The sequence below is a fragment of the Quercus robur genome, chromosome 6, assembly GCF_932294415.1.
Source record: "Quercus robur chromosome 6, dhQueRobu3.1, whole genome shotgun sequence".
Lineage (NCBI taxonomy): Eukaryota > Viridiplantae > Streptophyta > Magnoliopsida > Fagales > Fagaceae > Quercus > Quercus robur.
The window spans coordinates 9907171-9924565 of record NC_065539.1 but is presented as its reverse complement, the minus strand read 5'-3'; the positions used below and the strand labels follow the sequence as shown (position 1 = coordinate 9924565).

The 17395-nt window shown below is 41.4% G+C and overlaps 1 pseudogene; it reads left to right on the top strand.

Moving 5' to 3' along the window:
- The first annotated feature begins 1101 nt into the window (after positions 1–1101).
- On the top strand, positions 1102–16713 carry LOC126732692 (probable disease resistance protein At5g66900; annotated as a pseudogene).
- The last annotated feature ends 682 nt before the right edge of the window (positions 16714–17395 follow it).

The window sequence follows — 17395 nt, the reverse complement described above, 5'->3', positions numbered from 1 at the left end:
TTGAATACATATGAGCAGGCACTTGTTGCAAATGATAGGGGATCAAACCCTATCCTTGTCATGTAGCCATGAACTTGCTTGCCCAGGTCCTATGCAACATGATCAGCACAAGCATTTAAAAATTCAGCAAACGTGAAACCATTAGTCCTAATCACCAATCTCATCAACATCGAGAACAAAGAAAATCCCTCTTCCATAGTCCAATCCTCCCAAGTATCTATCAATCACCGCTGTCCAAGATACATCATCCCTATCCACTATCTTGTCAAAATTTTGCCTAGCCTCCTCTATACTCCCGCATTTCCCATACATGTCTGATAAACACTCCAAACCGCCTCATCTAAATCCAATCCATTCCACATTATATATCCAAGAATCTGAAGCAGGAAGAGCACTGGATATAGTGAACTTACTCGATTTTGAATTCCAATGTCTTAACCTCATTCTGTAAAATTCCAAAGCCTCTTTAGGCCAGTCATGGTGAACGCACCACGATATCATTGCCGCCCATGAATATTTATCTCTTTGCAGCATTTCATCAACCAACCTTCTAGCCTCTTAAAGCTTCCCCCCACATTTGCATAGCCAAATATCATTGTGTTCCAAGAACAAATCCTTGTTCAGCCATTTCATCAAACATGTTCTAGGCATCCACAATACCCTCACAATTAACATAGATATCAGGGAAACGACTATCATGTATGACGTCCGACTTCCGAGTATATTGAAGCAGAGGTTGGTCGGTGAATTTACTTAGGCTAGCGATTGTACCACCAAAAAAGAAAAAAAAAAAAAAAAGAAGGAAAACGAGAGAAATTGAAACTGGGTTTTGAGAAAAAGAGTGGCCCAACCAAACACACAACCCACTTTCACGTCTACGGTGATAGCCAGATCTTTTTTCTTCTTCTTCTTCTTTATTTTGGGCCTAGCCCATTTTTGGCAATTCGCTATTCACTGACGAAGAAAAAAACAATGTGGTCTGTGGGTATGTTTTGTATGCAATGCAATTAATGGGCTTCCACGTACAGTCAACTCAACGGTGTCAGTCACTCTGCGAAGAGTAGTTTACTTTATATATTTTGTATCTTCGGTTCCGTTTACTTTTATCAGCACAAAGAAACTGAGAAGAAATTGAAGGGTTTGAGATCTCAACTGGTTTCCATCTTTGTAGTTATTCTTGTATCAGATTCGCTGCTAGTTTAGTTTACTTGTACTGTTTTGCACTGTTTCATTTGTTTGGATAAAATTCTCATTCATCGTCCTAAAGAAAAAAGAAGAATAAGAAGAAGCAAAGTTATGCCTCTGAGCGTTGCAGGGCCTCTTCTTGGGGCAGGATTTGGACAGGTCTTTACGTTGTTACGCGACGCAGTTAAGGATGTGGTAAGCAAAGCCCGTCAGTTCAAACCCATTCTTAAAAGACTCGAATCCACGTTAGATCGTCTGGCGCCTACGGTCACAGATATAGAACGATTAAACCAACAACTTAATCGCCCAGTAGAGGAAACACAGAGCTTGATAGAAGAAATGACGAAGGGTGGGGAGCTGGTTCGCGAGTGCTTGCAAATCCCACGGTGGAATTTGTATTTAAGGTTTAAGTACTCAAGGAAACTTACTAAGTTGGAAGAAGACATTTTGAGGTACTGTCAGGTTGATTTGCAATTACATGATGCAAGGACTGGGTTGGAGACCAGAAAAATTGTGAGTGATATTAGCCAGAGAATGGATTCGATCAAGTCCGTGGAGACACCAAAGGTGTCATTCGCGGTTCGTGAACCCCCGGATTTCACAGTTGGGTTTGATATGCCAATGAAGGAGTTGAAGACGCTGCTGTTGAAGGAGGAGGTGCAACTGCTTCTATTGACTGCTCCTGGAGGATGTGGGAAGACCACACTGGTCCAAATGCTCTGTCAGGATGAGATAATTAAAGGTACTTCCTTGTCTTTTTTGGGAAAAAATTGCCAAACAGATTATTCCTGGGAAAAAATTAGGCGCGTGGCACATGTTCAAAGTTATTTAGTAAGTTAGACTGTTTTTGAAAGTCGAGTTTGGCAAACTCGACTTTGGGCTGGAAAACAGACACTATAGTGGCGTTTTTTTAGTGGCTATAGCAGCGTTTATAGAAAATGCCACTATATGAACCTATAGTGGCGTTTTTGACAAACGCCACTAAAAAAAAACGCCACTATTGTGTCTGTATTCCAGTCCAAAGTCGAGTTTGCCAAACTCGACTTTCAAAAACAGTCTAACTAACTAAATAAGTTTGAACGCGTGCTGTCTGGCTAAAATTTTTCAGAATTTTCATTGTTTGGCAAATTTTGCCTCTTTTTTGTGTCGGTGTGTAATTTTACTTTCTATTTGGCTAGTGTTTTAGAAATTGGGGGAGGTGTGGTCACCGGCACTGGACGCGGTTGGGATTGGAGTTATGCTGGTGTCACCATTTGTACTACAATTTGTCTATATGGCTAGTTGTAATATCCCTCCACCAATCATAACTCGCTGTATGGATAAGTTATGCCACAAATTCTGGTACAGCATAATTCTTGGGATTGTGATCCATGTCACCATTTGATCGAATCTAGTGCACTGAATATACTGGATGTATTTCGAATCCTTAGGAAATATATAGTTTGCATATTTTTGAAGTTATTTATAGTGGGACAATTTTCTCTCCAACAAACCTGAATTTTGAAAATTTTTGAAAATTTAACTGTTAGATTGTATATTCCATTCTTAAATCATCAATCAAATGATTAAATTTTAAGTTTTTGTGGTCTAAAATTATATATAAAAAATAAGTTTATTGATCGAATAGTAAATAATATCTAATGTGAATGAAATTTGACATATGTGTTAACTTAAAAACATAAAAAAATATACAATCCAACTGTTAGATTTTTAAAATGCATATCTAAGAGCATCAGCACTGGGACTTTCATATGCCATATCTAATGAAATTTTGGCATTTCAAGCCTAAAAGAGCCAGCATCTGGAATTGTAAAACTGAAGAATTGTAAAAATTTTTAGAATTGTGCTACAATGCCATTCTACATGTAGAATGGCACTGTAGCACTATTGTATAAATTTAAATAATATTTTATTCTCAACACCGTGCCTTCTCTATCATATTTTATTCTCAACACCGTGCATTCTACAGTGCCTTCTCTCTCATATGCTCTCTCCTCTCTTCAAACCCAAACACCGTCCTCCTCCCAAAATCAACATCACACATCACAGTAATTCATTTTTTCTGATGGGTTGCGATCCGGGTTGTGTTTTGTGTTCTGTTGTTGTTGTTGTTGTTTTTTTTTTTTTTTTTTTTTTTGATGTGACCGGTGCTTAAAGGAAGAGGTGGGTATGGCTGGGTTTCTGGGTTGCTCAGATTGACGATGGGTTTGGTGGAGATCGGCGGGCGTGGGTCACTGGGTTTGGTGGAGCTCAGTGTGGGTCACTGGGTTTGGTGGAGATCAGCGCGCTTCCATTGCCTTCTCCACCGCTCCATATTGCCAAAGGTTTGCCCCACCCGAAATCGTCATCGTACATCGGAAATCTCGGCGAACTTCACATCTTTATCATTGCACCGTCGAAATTCCCCAACGGAAAAAGCCTCGGCTCTCTCTCCCAGTCCTTGACTCCACGATGCACCGTTTCGTTATCGTGCGCCACTACGTTTTTGTGTAGGCTCATTGGGTTTGGTGGAGATCGGCATGGGTCCGATGCTGCTGGGTTTCTGGTTTTCTGTTGTGATTCTAGTTTTTTTTTTTTTTTTTTTTTTTTTACATGCGTTTTTGTTCCGGTGGGATTTTGGTGGGCAGTGGACAGTGGTGGCGTGGTGGGCATGGTGGAGGCGCGGTGGTGGTGACTGGGCAGTAGAGGCGTGGTAACAGAGGTTGAGGGAAGGGGAGGAGAAAATTGGGAAAAAAACAAAAAATGGAAAAATATATTTTATTGTGTAGATATATTATTTTAATAAGTAGAATAGGAAAATAAAAGTTGGAATGTTGGATGTATGGTAAAATGGTATTGTATAATTAATAAAGTAGCTTTTTAGAATGGTAAAATGGGATAGGATGGCATTTCGGGTTGTGGATGCTCTAATAAAAAAAATGTAGTGTTAACAGGCACCTTGCGATGCCCATTAGGAAACAACTTTATGTCAATAAAGTCATCTTTTATCAGATTTTTTTTACCAATTTTATAAGGTGTAAAGCCAATAAAACTTACTTTTTTGAATTTAACTTGTTACTTCAATACCATTTTCAGTCCTTTCATTAAATTATACCAATTTTTTTATGGGAAATGTTTCTGCAGGGACACGATTATTTAACGGCCCAAGAATGACGTTGAGCTCGCACATGAAAGATCCCTCACAATATAAGTTGTAGAGAATGGGCTTAAAAGGCTTGCCTTTGATCTCGGGGCGATGGTCTGGTCCTGATTTTAGGGGGACTCATGTGAAAAAGGGGTCAGCCTGAACATCCAAGCCCTACAGCGTCGTAGCCTGAGGGTTTGGACTCCTCGGACTTAGTCCGAGGAGCATTAAGTTCCTCCCCTTCTTCTCCTTTTTCTTCCCCCCCCCCCCTTCTCTTGGCTTTCGTTTCCTTTTATACTCGTACTCCTTCCTCTCTTTAGGGTCCACGTGTGAGCTTTACCTTCGGGGCAGAGGACTTGTCCTATCCGCCCATACCTCAAGTGGTTGAGAGTAGACGCAAAGGTAGAATAGCTCGGTCAAGAATAGGGGCCTGTCAGGCACAGAGTTCCCTACTACAGTATGAGCAGTCTTTTCACTTATCCTATCCGTGCATTGAATTCCTCCTGGACAACTGGTCTCTTCAGGTCAAGCCCTGGGCCTTGATGTAGGACGGGCCTGGGCCACGAATTTTCTGGCCCACAATAGCCCCTCAAAATCCTGCTGCCCGACTTTTAGTTGGGGAGGAGGGTTTTGGTGACTTTGGGCCCACATCACGACTCGTTCAAATTCTGTATAGGAGACGTGCCAAGTCAAAGAGTTATCCCTTCGTTCGCGAGTACGCTGAAGTTTCAGCAATTGAAGCGCGTCTTTCCGAGGATCTTGAGATCCTACGGTCGTGGATGATGTGGGAAATTGAGCCAGAGCTGCCTTGTCTGCAGCGCGTCTTGGGAATCTGCTCAAGTTAAACTAAATGGCCCCTCCTTACCCTTTATATAAGTAGGACAAGTGGTTGTTTTCCTAGCATATAAACCCTTTCACTCTCTTTAGAATCATAACCCTTTGTCCATACCCAGTTCCCTCTTCCGGTGTCACCTTCCCTTTGCGCCGTATGTTTGAGGCTTCGGTGGAGATGGAGGAACTTCACCCTCCACAGAGGCACCGGACCCTTCCAAGACGTAAAGTGATGTGGTCTGGGCAGGGGAGGCACAGATTCAAGGTGTCTTCCCGCTTGGACATGGTGGGAACGGTACCCTCCCATCTTTTAGTCAAAATTCGAAGTAGGTTCTGGTCACGCCAGATTTTTGGTGTGTCAGAAGAAAGGTTCTCCGCCATCAGCGCCGTCTGCCTTGTCGCAGGCAAGCTTTGGTGTAGGCTCCTCAACTTCCGGCTCCTACCACCTTCTCTTCGACGGTGTGGGCCTCAAGTTGGGCTCCCTGCACCTTTTCTTCAGCTGCGCTAGCCTGAAGTTGGGCGCTCTCTGCACCTTTTCTTCAATGGTGCAGGCCCCACGCCGGGTTCTTTTGCTGCCTGAGTTATGGGCATGTAAAAGTGTTGAGGAAGGACAAAGTCTTGAGCAGTAGCCAACCTCTCCTCTGGACTACCTCCTCAGCCTTATCCAATTCTCTTGTATCTTTCTTTTAGATTATGTACTTAGCTATAAGCTGATTCCAGCTTTTCATTGTACGCTGTACTATCTTATTGTTTTAATGAAAGGGAAATTTATTTATTTGTTTTAAATATTTTTCTTTTTTGCAACACTACTTTGTGAATGGGTGTGCTCCATGTGTGTTTTTCTTCAATGATACTTAGAGCAGGAAACCTCAAAACATAGTCTAACTAATTTTAATTTACCGACATTACCAGGCATAATAACGATAATTCACAGTAAATTAGACTTAGGACACTAACCGAGATAGCAGCTGAATATTTCGTAATAAGTGCGAGGAGATCGTCCGAGAACGTTAAATTCTAAATAATTCACCCGAGGGGGTAACCGAGCAACAAGGGCCTCCGATTGTGTTTTTGGTAACATATTGCCTTATATAGCATCAATCCCTTTGGTACTGAGAATCCGAGGGCAGACTTGAGAGTCCATGCAGTTTAGGAATTAACACAATTGTTAATGGAGAGTTCTCCTCGGATAGATTCTAAGGTCCATGTAATGTAGTTTTTCTTTTAAGTAGTTGGTTTCCCCATAGGCTTGAATCCGAGGACCATGCAAGACCTTGGTCCTGTCCAAAGCTTGTAGTTTCTTGTTTGTGTACTTGGTTTCCCCATAGGCTTGAGTCCGAGGACCATGCAAGACCTTGGTTCTGTCCAAAACTTGTTTCTGCTTTTTTTTTTTGAGTACTTGGTTTCCCCATAGGCTTGAGTCCGAGGACCATGCAAGACCGTGGTTCTGTCCAAAACTTTTTTGAGTACTTGGTTTCCCCATAGGCTTGAGTCCGAGGACCATGTAAGGCCTAGGTTCTGTCCAAAACTTTTTGAGTACTTGGTTTCCCCATAGGCTTGAGTCCCCATAGGCTTGAGTCCGAGGACCATGCAAGGCCTTGGTTCTGTCCAAAACTTGTAGTTTCTTGTTTGTGTACTTGGTTTCCCCATAGGCTTGAGTCTGAGGACCATGCAAGACCTTAGTTCTGTCCAAAACTTTTTTGAGTACTTGGTTTCCCCATAGACTTGAGTCCGAGGACCATGCAAGGCCTTAGTTCTGTCCAAAACTTTTTTTGAGTACTTGGTTTCCCCATAGGCTTGAGTCCGAGGACCATGCAAGGCATTGGTTCTGTCCAAAACTTTTTTGAGTACTTGGTTTCCCCATAGGCTTGAGTCCGAGGACCATGCAAGGCCTTGGTTCTGTCCAAAACTTTTTTGAGTACTTGGTTTCCCCATAGGCTTGAGTCCGAGGACCATGCACGGCCTTGGTTCTGTCCAAAACTTTTTTGAGTACTTGGTTTCCCCATAGACTTGAGTCCGAGGACCATGCAAGGCCTTGGTTCTGTCCAAAACTTTTTTGAGTACTTGGTTTCCCCATAGGCTTGAGTCCGAGGACCATGCAAGGCCTTGGTTCTGTCCAAAACTTTTTTGAGTACTTGGTTTCCCCATTGGCTTGAGTCCGAGGACCATGCAAGACCTTGGTTCTGTCCAAAAAAATTTTGAGTACTTGGTTTCCCCATAGGCTTGAGTCCGAGGACCATGCAAGGCCTTGGTTCTGTCCAAAACTTTTTTGAGTACTTGGTTTCCCCATAGGCTTGAGTCCGAGGACCATGCAAGGCCTTGGTTCTGTCCAAAACTTTTTTTTTAGCGTACTTTTTTGTACTTATTTGCTTTTTTCGCAGGTCAGCCCCTTGACCATGGCGGGGAGAGTTAGCTTGAGGTCGAAAGCCCCTAGAGCTGCCCGTGCCGTTGGCACTGCAGGACGTAGCCCCTGGCATAAGTTTATGTCGGAACAACAACTGCATGTCACCGGAGATGGGGGAAAACCCGCGAATCTCTACTTGCTAGAGAGTTGACTCAAACGCCACCTGCACCAACGCGCAAGCCTTCCCACAGACGGCGCCAATTGTAGGGACACGATTATTTAACGGCCCAAGAATGACGTTGAGCTCGCACATGAAAGATCCCTCACAATATAAGTTGTAGAGAATGGGCTTAAAAGGCTTGCCTTTGATCTCGGGGCGATGGTCTGGTCCTGATTTTAGGGGGACTCATGTGAAAAAGGGGTCAGCCTGAACATCCAAGCCCTACAGCATCGTAGCCTGAGGGTTTGGACTCCTCGGACTTAGTCCGAGGAGCATTAAGTTCCTCCCCTTCTTCTCCTTTTTCTTCCCCCCCCCCCCCCCTCCTTCTCTTGGCTTTCGTTTCCTTTTATACTCGTACTCCTTCCTCTCTTTAGGGTGCACGTGTGAGCTTTACCTTCGGGGCAGAGGACTTGTCCTATCCGCCCATACCTCAAGTGGTTGAGAGTAGACGCAAAGGTTGAATAGCTCGGTCAAGATTAGGGGCCTGTCAGGCACAGAGTTCCCTACTACAGTATGAGCAGTCTTTTCACTTATCCTATCCGTGCATTGAATTCCTCCTGGACAACTGGTCTCTTCAGGTCAGGCCCTGGGCCTTGATGTGGGACGGGCCTGGGCCACGAATTTTCTGGCCCACAATAGCCCCTCAAAATCCTGCTGCCCGACTTTTAGTTGGGGAGGAGGGTTTTGGTGACTTTGGGCCCACATCACGACTCGTTCAAATTCTGTATAGGAGACGTGCCAAGTCAAAGAGTTATCCCTTCGTTCGCGAGTACCCTGAAGTTTCAGCAATTGAAGCGCGTCTTTCCGAGGATCTTGAGATCCTACGGTCGTGGATGATGTGGGAAATTGAGCCAGAGCTGCCTTGTCTGCAGCGCGTCTTGGGAATCTGCTCAAGTTAAACTAAATGGCCCCTCCTTACCCTTTATATAAGTAGGACAAGTGGTTGTTTTCCTAGCATATAAACCCTTTCACTCTCTTTAGAATCATAACCCTTTGTCCATACCCAATTCCCTCTTCCGGTGTCACCTTCCCTTTGCGCCGTATGTTTGAGGCTTCGGTGGAGATGGAGGAACTTCACCCTCCACAGAGGCACCGGACCCTTCCAAGACGTAAAGTGATGTGGTCTGGGCAGGGGAGGCACAGATTCAAGGTGTCTTCCCGCTTGGACATGGTGGGAACAGTACCCTCCCATCTTTTAGTCAAAATTCGAAGTAGGTTCTGGTCACGCCAGATTTTTGGTGTGTCAGAAGAAAGGTTCTCCGCCATCAGCGCCGTCTGCCTTGTCGCAGGCAAGCTTTGGTGTAGGCTCCTCAACTTCCGGCTCCTACCACCTTCTCTTCGACGGTGTGGGCCTCAAGTTGGGCTCCCTGCACCTTTTCTTCAGCTGCGCTAGCCTGAAGTTGGGCGCTCTCTGCACCTTTTCTTCAATGGTGCAGGCCCCACGCCGGGTTCTTTTGCTGCCTGAGTTATGGGCATGTAAAAGTGTTGAGGAAGGACAAAGTCTTGAGCAGTAGCCAACCTCTCCTCTGGACTACCTCCTCAGCCTTATCCAATTCTCTTGTATCTTTCTTTTAGATTATGTACTTAGCTATAAGCTGATTCCAGCTTTTCATTGTACGCTGTACTATCTTATTGTTTTAATGAAAGGGAAATTTATTTATTTGTTTTAAATATTTTTCTTTTTTGCAACACTACTTTGTGAATGGGTGTGCTCCATGTGTGTTTTTCTTCAATGATACTTAGAGCAGGAAACCTCAAAACATAGTCTAACTAATTTTAATTTACCGACATTACCAGGCATAATAACGATAATTCACAGTAAATTAGACTTAGGAAACTAACCGAGATAGCAGCTGAATATTTCATAATAAGTGCGAGGAGATCGTCCGAGAACGTTAAATTCTAAATAATTCACCCGAGGGGGTAACCGAGCAACAAGGGACTCCGATTGTGTTTTTGGTAACATATTGCCTTATATAGCATCAATCCCTTTGGTACTGAGAATCCGAGGGCAGACTTGAGAGTCCATGCAGTTTAGGAATTAACACAATTTTTAATGGAGAGTTCTCCTCGGATAGATTCTAAGGTCCATGTAATGTAGTTTTTCTTTTAAGTAGTTGGTTTCCCCATAGGCTTGAATCCGAGGACCATGCAAGACCTTGGTCCTGTCCAAAGCTTGTAGTTTCTTGTTTGTGTACTTGGTTTCCCCATAGGCTTGAGTCCGAGGACCATGCAAGACCTTGGTTCTGTCCAAAACTTGTTTCTGCTTTTTTTTTTTTTTGAGTACTTGGTTTCCCCATAGGCTTGAGTCCGAGGACCATGCAAGACCGTGGTTCTGTCCAAAACTTTTTTGAGTACTTGGTTTCCCCATAGGCTTGAGTCCGAGGACCATGCAAGGCCTTGGTTCTGTCCAAAACTTTTTGAGTACTTGGTTTCCCCATAGGCTTGAGTCCCCATAGGCTTGAGTCCGAGGACCATGCAAGGCCTTGGTTCTGTCCAAAACTTGTAGTTTCTTGTTTGTGTACTTGGTTTCCCCATAGGCTTGAGTCTGAGGACCATGCAAGACCTTAGTTCTGTCCAAAACTTTTTTGAGTACTTGGTTTCCCCATAGGCTTGAGTCCGAGGACCATGCAAGGCCTTAGCTCTGTCCAAAACTTTTTTTGAGTACTTGGTTTCCCCATAGGCTTGAGTCCGAGGACCATGCAAGGCCTTGGTTCTGTCCAAAACTTTTTTGAGTACTTGGTTTCCCCATAGGCTTGAGTTCGAGGACCATGCAAGGCCTTGGTTCTGTCCAAAACTTTTTTGAGTACTTGGTTTCCCCATAGGCTTGAGTCCGAGGACCATGCAAGGCCTTGGTTCTGTCCAAAACTTTTTTGAGTACTTGGTTTCCCCATAGGCTTGAGTCCGAGGACCATGCAAGGCCTTGGTTCTGTCCAAAACTTTTTTGAGTACTTGGTTTCCCCATAGGCTTGAGTCCGAGGACCATGCAAGACCTTGGTTCTGTCCAAAAATTTTTTGAGTACTTGGTTTCCCCATAGGCTTGAGTCCGAGGACCATGCAAGGCCTTGGTTTCGTCCAAAACTTTTTTGAGTACTTGGTTTCCCCATAGGCTTGAGTCCGAGGACCATGCAAGGCCTTGGTTCTGTCCAAAACTTTTTTTTTAGCGTAATTTTTTGTACTTATTTGCTTTTTTCGCAGGTCAGCCCCTTGACCATGGCAGGGAGAGTTAGCTTGAGGTCGAAAGCCCCTAGAACTGCCCGTGCCGTTGGCACTGCAGGACGTAGCCCCTGGCATAAGTTTATGTTGGAACAACAACTGCATGTCACCGGAGATGGGGGAAAACCCGCGAATCTCTGCTTGCTAGAGAGTTGACTCAAACGCCACCTGCACCAACGCGCAAGCCTTCCCACAGACGGCGCCAATTGTAGGGACACGATTATTTAACGGCCCAAGAATGACGTTGAGCTCGCACATGAAAGATCCCTCACAATATAAGTTGTAGAGAATGGGCTTAAAAGGCTTGCCTTTGATCTCGGGGCGATGGTCTGGTCCTGATTTTAGGGGGACTCATGTGAAAAAGGGGTCAGCCTGAACATCCAAGCCCTACAGCGTCGTAGCCTGAGGGTTTGGACTCCTCGGACTTAGTTCGAGGAGCATTAAGTTCTTCCCCTTCTTCTCCTTTTTCTTCCCCCCCTCCTTCTCTTGGCTTTCGTTTCCTTTTATACTCGTACTCCTTCCTCTCTTTAGGGTCCACGTGTGAGCTTTACCTTCGGGGCAGAGGACTTGTCCTATCCGCTCATACCTCAAGTGGTTGAGAGTAGACGTAAAGGTTGAATAGCTCGGTCAAGAATAGGGGCCTGTCAGGCACAGAGTTCCCTACTACAGTATGAGCAGTCTTTTCACTTATCATATCCGTGCATTGAATTCCTCCTGGACAACTGGTCTCTTCAGGTCAAGCTCTGGGCCTTGATGTAGGACGGGCCTGGGCCACGAATTTTCTGGCCCACAGTTTCCCTAATGAGACTCTCACTTAATAAAAAAAATAACTAAATGAAAGAAAGATACATAAAAGAAGCTCCACAATTTATTTTTAATATATATTTTTTCTCTCTATGAAGCTAGCCACAGCTTATAAAGTTGAAAAAATGACATAAAGCTGCAAAAAAGACAATAGATTGCCCAAAAAAAATTATCCTTAATAGACCCCTTAATATATATATATATATATATATATATATAAAAAGTTTAAAAGGTTTCTCTGGTTTTCTCAAAAAAAAAAAAAAAAAAGGTTTCTCTGGAAAGGATAGAAACCTCGTCCTTTTGCTGCTGCTAGTACGTAGACCCTTCATAGTAAAGTAAACCGTTAGGTAGTAGCAAAAACAAAATACATTGTGAAATTCTTTGTTGAATCCTAAAATGAAATAATATAGTAAAATAAAAGGCAGTTCTATATTTGGCTATGATTTAAAAAGTGAGATTGCATTCACACTCAAGAAATTGAACTACTGTTCGAAGTATTCCATTGCTACTTATCTTCATTCTTTTGTTTTGGTCCTTTCAACAGTCATAGCAGTGTTTTTGGCATATTTCAGTCTTTGGAATTACTGCCTTAGAAAGTACTAAAAGAAATGAGATGGTTTAAAAAAAAAAAAAAGAATTCTCATATCTTCATAATTGGTGGTGTTTCTCATAATTCTTCTTCCCACTTCTCACCGTTTGCTGCGATTGGGATTGGGTATTCTGTTCATATGACTTCGCTATTATGTGTTTAATATTATGGGATATGAAATGTGCCTGTGGCAGTTTTCTAACTACATTGTGTTTGGATAGGCATGTTTGAGAACAATATTCTCTTTGTGAACGTTTCAAAAACTCCCAACGTGAAGGTCATTGTGTAGAACCTATTTAACTATAAGAATATGCAGCCTGAGTTTCTAATTCAAAGTGATGACGATGCATTCTACCAGCTGCCACAATTGCTGAATCATATTACACCTAATTCTATATTGCTGATTCTAGATGATGTCTGGCTTGGATCAGAATACCTTCTTGAAAAGTTTAAGTTTGATATTCCCAATTACAAGATTTTAGTTACTTCAAGAACTGCATTTCCAAGTTTTAAGTTTACATACCACTTAAAAACCGCTAAATGATGTTGATGCAATGACCCTTTTTCGTCGCTCAGCATCCCTACATGATGGGAGCTCTTACATTCCGGCAGAAGAAGATGTCAAAAAGGTACTTTGCCAATTTGGGTGTGTATATATTTGTACATTTGCCTTTTGGGTAAGGTATATAGATGATAATACCATATATACCTGCCAAAATTATGTTTCATACATACACATACGTTTAAGCTTTGCTTGGTTTTTTGTTTTGTTTTTTTTTTTTCCCCCCAACAACCCAACTGTTTTTGGCCCGTTTAGCCCATTGTAGAACCAACTTTGGTGATTAGGGTTATTATTGTGAGTTGGTTGCCGTGTTTATATAGAGTGAGAAAATCTTGTAGCCGCACCTTGTATTTCTTTTTCCCTGATAATAGTGAAATCTCTGCAACTCCGTGGACATAGGCAAATTGTCGAATCACGTAAATATTGTCTTATGCATTTGATTGCTTTCTTTGGCGTGTGTTTTCTTTATTTTTTTTTTGTTTCTCACAAGTTGAGATTTTGGTTGAATTCCCTACAAGTAAAAGGCTGTGGGGGATTCCCGCTAGTCCTTCAAGTAATTGGTGGCTCACTGCGTGGGAAGCATGCAGTGGTTTGGAAAAGTAGACTAATGAAATGGTCTAATGGTCAATCTTTTCTCAATTCTGATGCTAAGCTGCTTGGTCATCTTGAAAGTACCCTAGAATTTTCGGATGACAAGGTTATCATCAAAGAGTGTTCCATGGACCTAGGTTCATTTCCCGAAGACCAAAGGATCCCTGCTGCTATCCTCATTGACATATGGGCAGAATTATATGAACTAGATGAAGATGGCATCCATGCCATTGCCCATTTGCAAGAACTCACTACTCGAAATCTGGCTAGTCTTGTGATGGTAGGGTATGCTGGCTTTCTATTTTTATATTATGATTTTCTTGTAGTGAGATTTCTTCATGTGATTACTTCTAGTTGCTAGTTGTAATATGTTAGAACTCCATACCCGGCCATAGGCCCAAATATTTTATCATGTCTTTTGGCTTAATTAACTTCCAATGGCAATTTATAATATTATGGTTTATTTGACATGTCTGGCCAATTTAGGATTTTTCTTACCATTGGAAGGGTGATTACTTCAAAGAGCTAGAAAGAAGGAAACTTATACCAAACTAGAGATTCCAACTACTTTGGCCATGAAAAGTGCGGGATTTCAACTCTTCTTAGTCTATATCTCTCTATTGCTTGTCTCGCAGAGTTTGTTTAAATTATTATAAACAAAAATGATTTCCCTTGGTTGTCATTATATTCTTAATTTATTTTTTTGAATGATAATGGAATATATGTTTTTTGTATGCAAAGTCTGAAAATTTTGAATATGTTCTAAGCTTCTAATTTGCCCATTCACCAGGAAAGATGCAAGTGAGGCCAACTGCTATTACAATTATGACTTTGTCACACTGCATAACATTCTTAGAGAGCTTGCTATGCATCAGAGTAGCAAAGAGCCTAAAGAAGAAAGGCCAAGACTGATTTTGAACATAAGTGGAAACAATCTACCAAAGAGGTTAGGGATGGCAATGGATTTTTCTTGCCCTATCCCCGCCCCGCCCCGCATGACGAGGAAAATTTCTTGCCCCATCCTCGCCCCTAAAGGCCTCACGAAGCCCCGCCCCACCCCGTAAAACTTTATTTCTTGTTAATTTTTCCTACAACTATTATCATTTTTTCAAATAAAATAACATGTTTCAATAATAAAAATATACTTGAAATTATAAATAAATTTATCCTATCAAATCAAACTAATTTTTAGCAAAAACTGAATAATATTATCTAAATATTTAACAAGACAATATCACAACAAAAATCTCATAGTATGACACAATAAAATAATCCAAAAAATAAAATAAAGTAACAAATTGTGTCCAAACAAAGAAAAACTATAAGAAGTATTGGTTGTCTTTTTTTCCTACGTGAGTTTTAAAACTAGCACACTCAGGTCCTCCCATTTTGTGACTATTTCATAGAGAATGGGACAAAGTCTCAAACTCAGACTCAGACTCAGACCCATACCTCATTTAAAAAAAAAAAAAAAATTATGTTCATGATGAAAAGTAAGTTGAGAAAGACGTATGAATTATGAATGAAATTAGTAATTCAATAGTATATAAATTTTTTTCTAATAAAGACAAAAGGAAATGTTAAAATTGGTACCTTATTTCCAACTTTGCTAGAGAGAAAAAAGAGGTAGAGAGCCACGTTAGGTAGAATAAAATAAGCTGATGATATTTTTGTTTAAATAGTAGGGTTTTAGAGTATAAAAAAATTACAATTTAACCCTTATTAATGTGGGGTGGGGTAGGGATGGGCCGGGGTGGGTCTAAAAAGTGTAAACCCATCCCATGGTGCGGGTCTAAAATTTTGCCCAATCCTCGCCCCACCACCTTTGCGGGGCGGGGAAAACCCGCACGGGGTGAAGCGAGGAGGGGCGGGTCAAACAGGGCGGGGCGGGGCAAAATTGTCATCCCTAAAAGAGGTGGATGGAAAAGAAATAGAAACTCATCAATGCTCACTTATTATCTATCTCAACTGGTTGGCACATTTCCTCTCTAACACATTATGTAAACTACATAATAATGAGTGCTTATCACACTGTGTACAATTCTTTTTGCAGATGAATGTTGGTGCAACATTCAAGCACCCAAAGTCGAGGTTTTAGTTCTGAATTTTCAGACACATAATTACACCTTACCTAAGTTTGTGGAGAAAATGGATGAACTCAAGGTTTTGATAGTCACTAATTATGGTTTCTTTCATGCCGAAATAAGCAATTTTCAACTGCTCGGGTCTCTACCCAATTTTAGGAGAATTAGATTAGAGAAGGTTTCAATTTCCTCCCTTTGCAAGACCCTTGTACCATTGAAGAGTTTGAAGAAAATATCCTTGTTCATGTGTAATATTCGTAAGGCTTTTGAGAATTGTACTATTCAACTTTCAAATGCTTTGCCAAATCTAATGGAGATACGCATTGACTATTGCAATGATATGTTGGAATTGCCTGTTGGGCTGTGTGATATTGTCCTCCTAAAAAAACTCATCATCACCAATTGTCATAAGTTGTCAGCATTACCTAAAGGAATTGGAAAGCTGGTGAATTTAGAAGTACTAAGGTTTAGGTCTTGTACTGATTTGTCAGAGTTGCCAGAGTCAATCAGAAGCCTCCATAAGTTAAGCATTCTTGACATATTTGACTGCCTAAGTATTAGCAAGTTGCCAAAACACATTGGTGAGTTGTGTAATTTAAAAGTGCTCAGCATGAAAGGTTGCTTGAGATTGCGTGGTTCATTGCTAGAATCAACCGTGGAGCTTAAGCAATTAGAGGTTGTGGTATGTGACAAAGAAAGGGCCAAGTTATGGGAGCCTATCAAGGAATTCCTCACCAAGCTTAAAGTAGAGGTGGCTGAAAAAGATATCAACTTGAATTGGCTTCCCAAAAAATGAGTTATGAGAATTGTTCTTCTTGGAAAATGTTTTAGGTTTAAGTATATATTTTATGTCAAATGGAAATATGGAGAATCGCTGTGAAAGCCATTGTCAACAATAGCTACTAGTCAAGATAGTCTCAGCAGAAGCAATGATTGTTCTTCATGAGAGAACTTGTGTACATATTGTCAAGGTGTTTGAGGATGCATACAAGGCAGCACTAAGAATCATTATTCTTAATGGCATTGAAAGGTTACTGGGGTATGTTGCCATTAGGCCTCATTTTTCAATTATAATATCTCAGAAGCTATTGATCCTGCTCAAGCCCTGAATGATGTAAGCTTATGCTTGATCATTCTTTTGGCATTATCCTTGGGTCATTTCATTTTTTTTTTTTTTTTTTTTTGGTATTTAATGTCTCTCTTGAACACTGCCTTTACCTCTCTCTCTCTCTCTCTCTCTCTCTCTCTCTCTCTCTCTCTCTCTCTCTCTATATATATATATATATATATAAGTTCCATTGGTTTGATCCTATAGAATCTGGCCCACTTTCTCATTGATTGAAAGGTATGAAATAAATAAGATTTCTCTTTTGATCACAAGTACTATGTGAAATCTTTAGTTTTTCCTTTCTCTATCCCTACCCTGCAGGTGCGGCTTTTGAATCAAAGAGGAACTTTTGTGCAGTTACTTCATTAGCATCATATTGCTTCCTAGGGAACCCTATAGTTTCAATTATGTTTTATTATCTGAGCACCAATTGAAGCTCATTTCCTAAAATGGGACGTGATTTTGCCCTGATAATATACTGGCCCATGCGTAGGGCAAATTCACTTTTACTAGATTTTGTTTGCTTTTTTTTTTTTTTTTTTTTTTTTTTTTCCTTTTTTTTGTGTGTGTGTGTGTGTGTGTGTGTGTTTTAAGTTATAGCATCTTTTTGCACTGGATTAAACTCATCCAAAATGATACACTGGCTGTTGGTCAGTAATTATGCTTCATGACCACTGATTAGATTTCCACCATAACAATCCAATAGTCACGCTATCATAAGAGATCAACTACTAAGA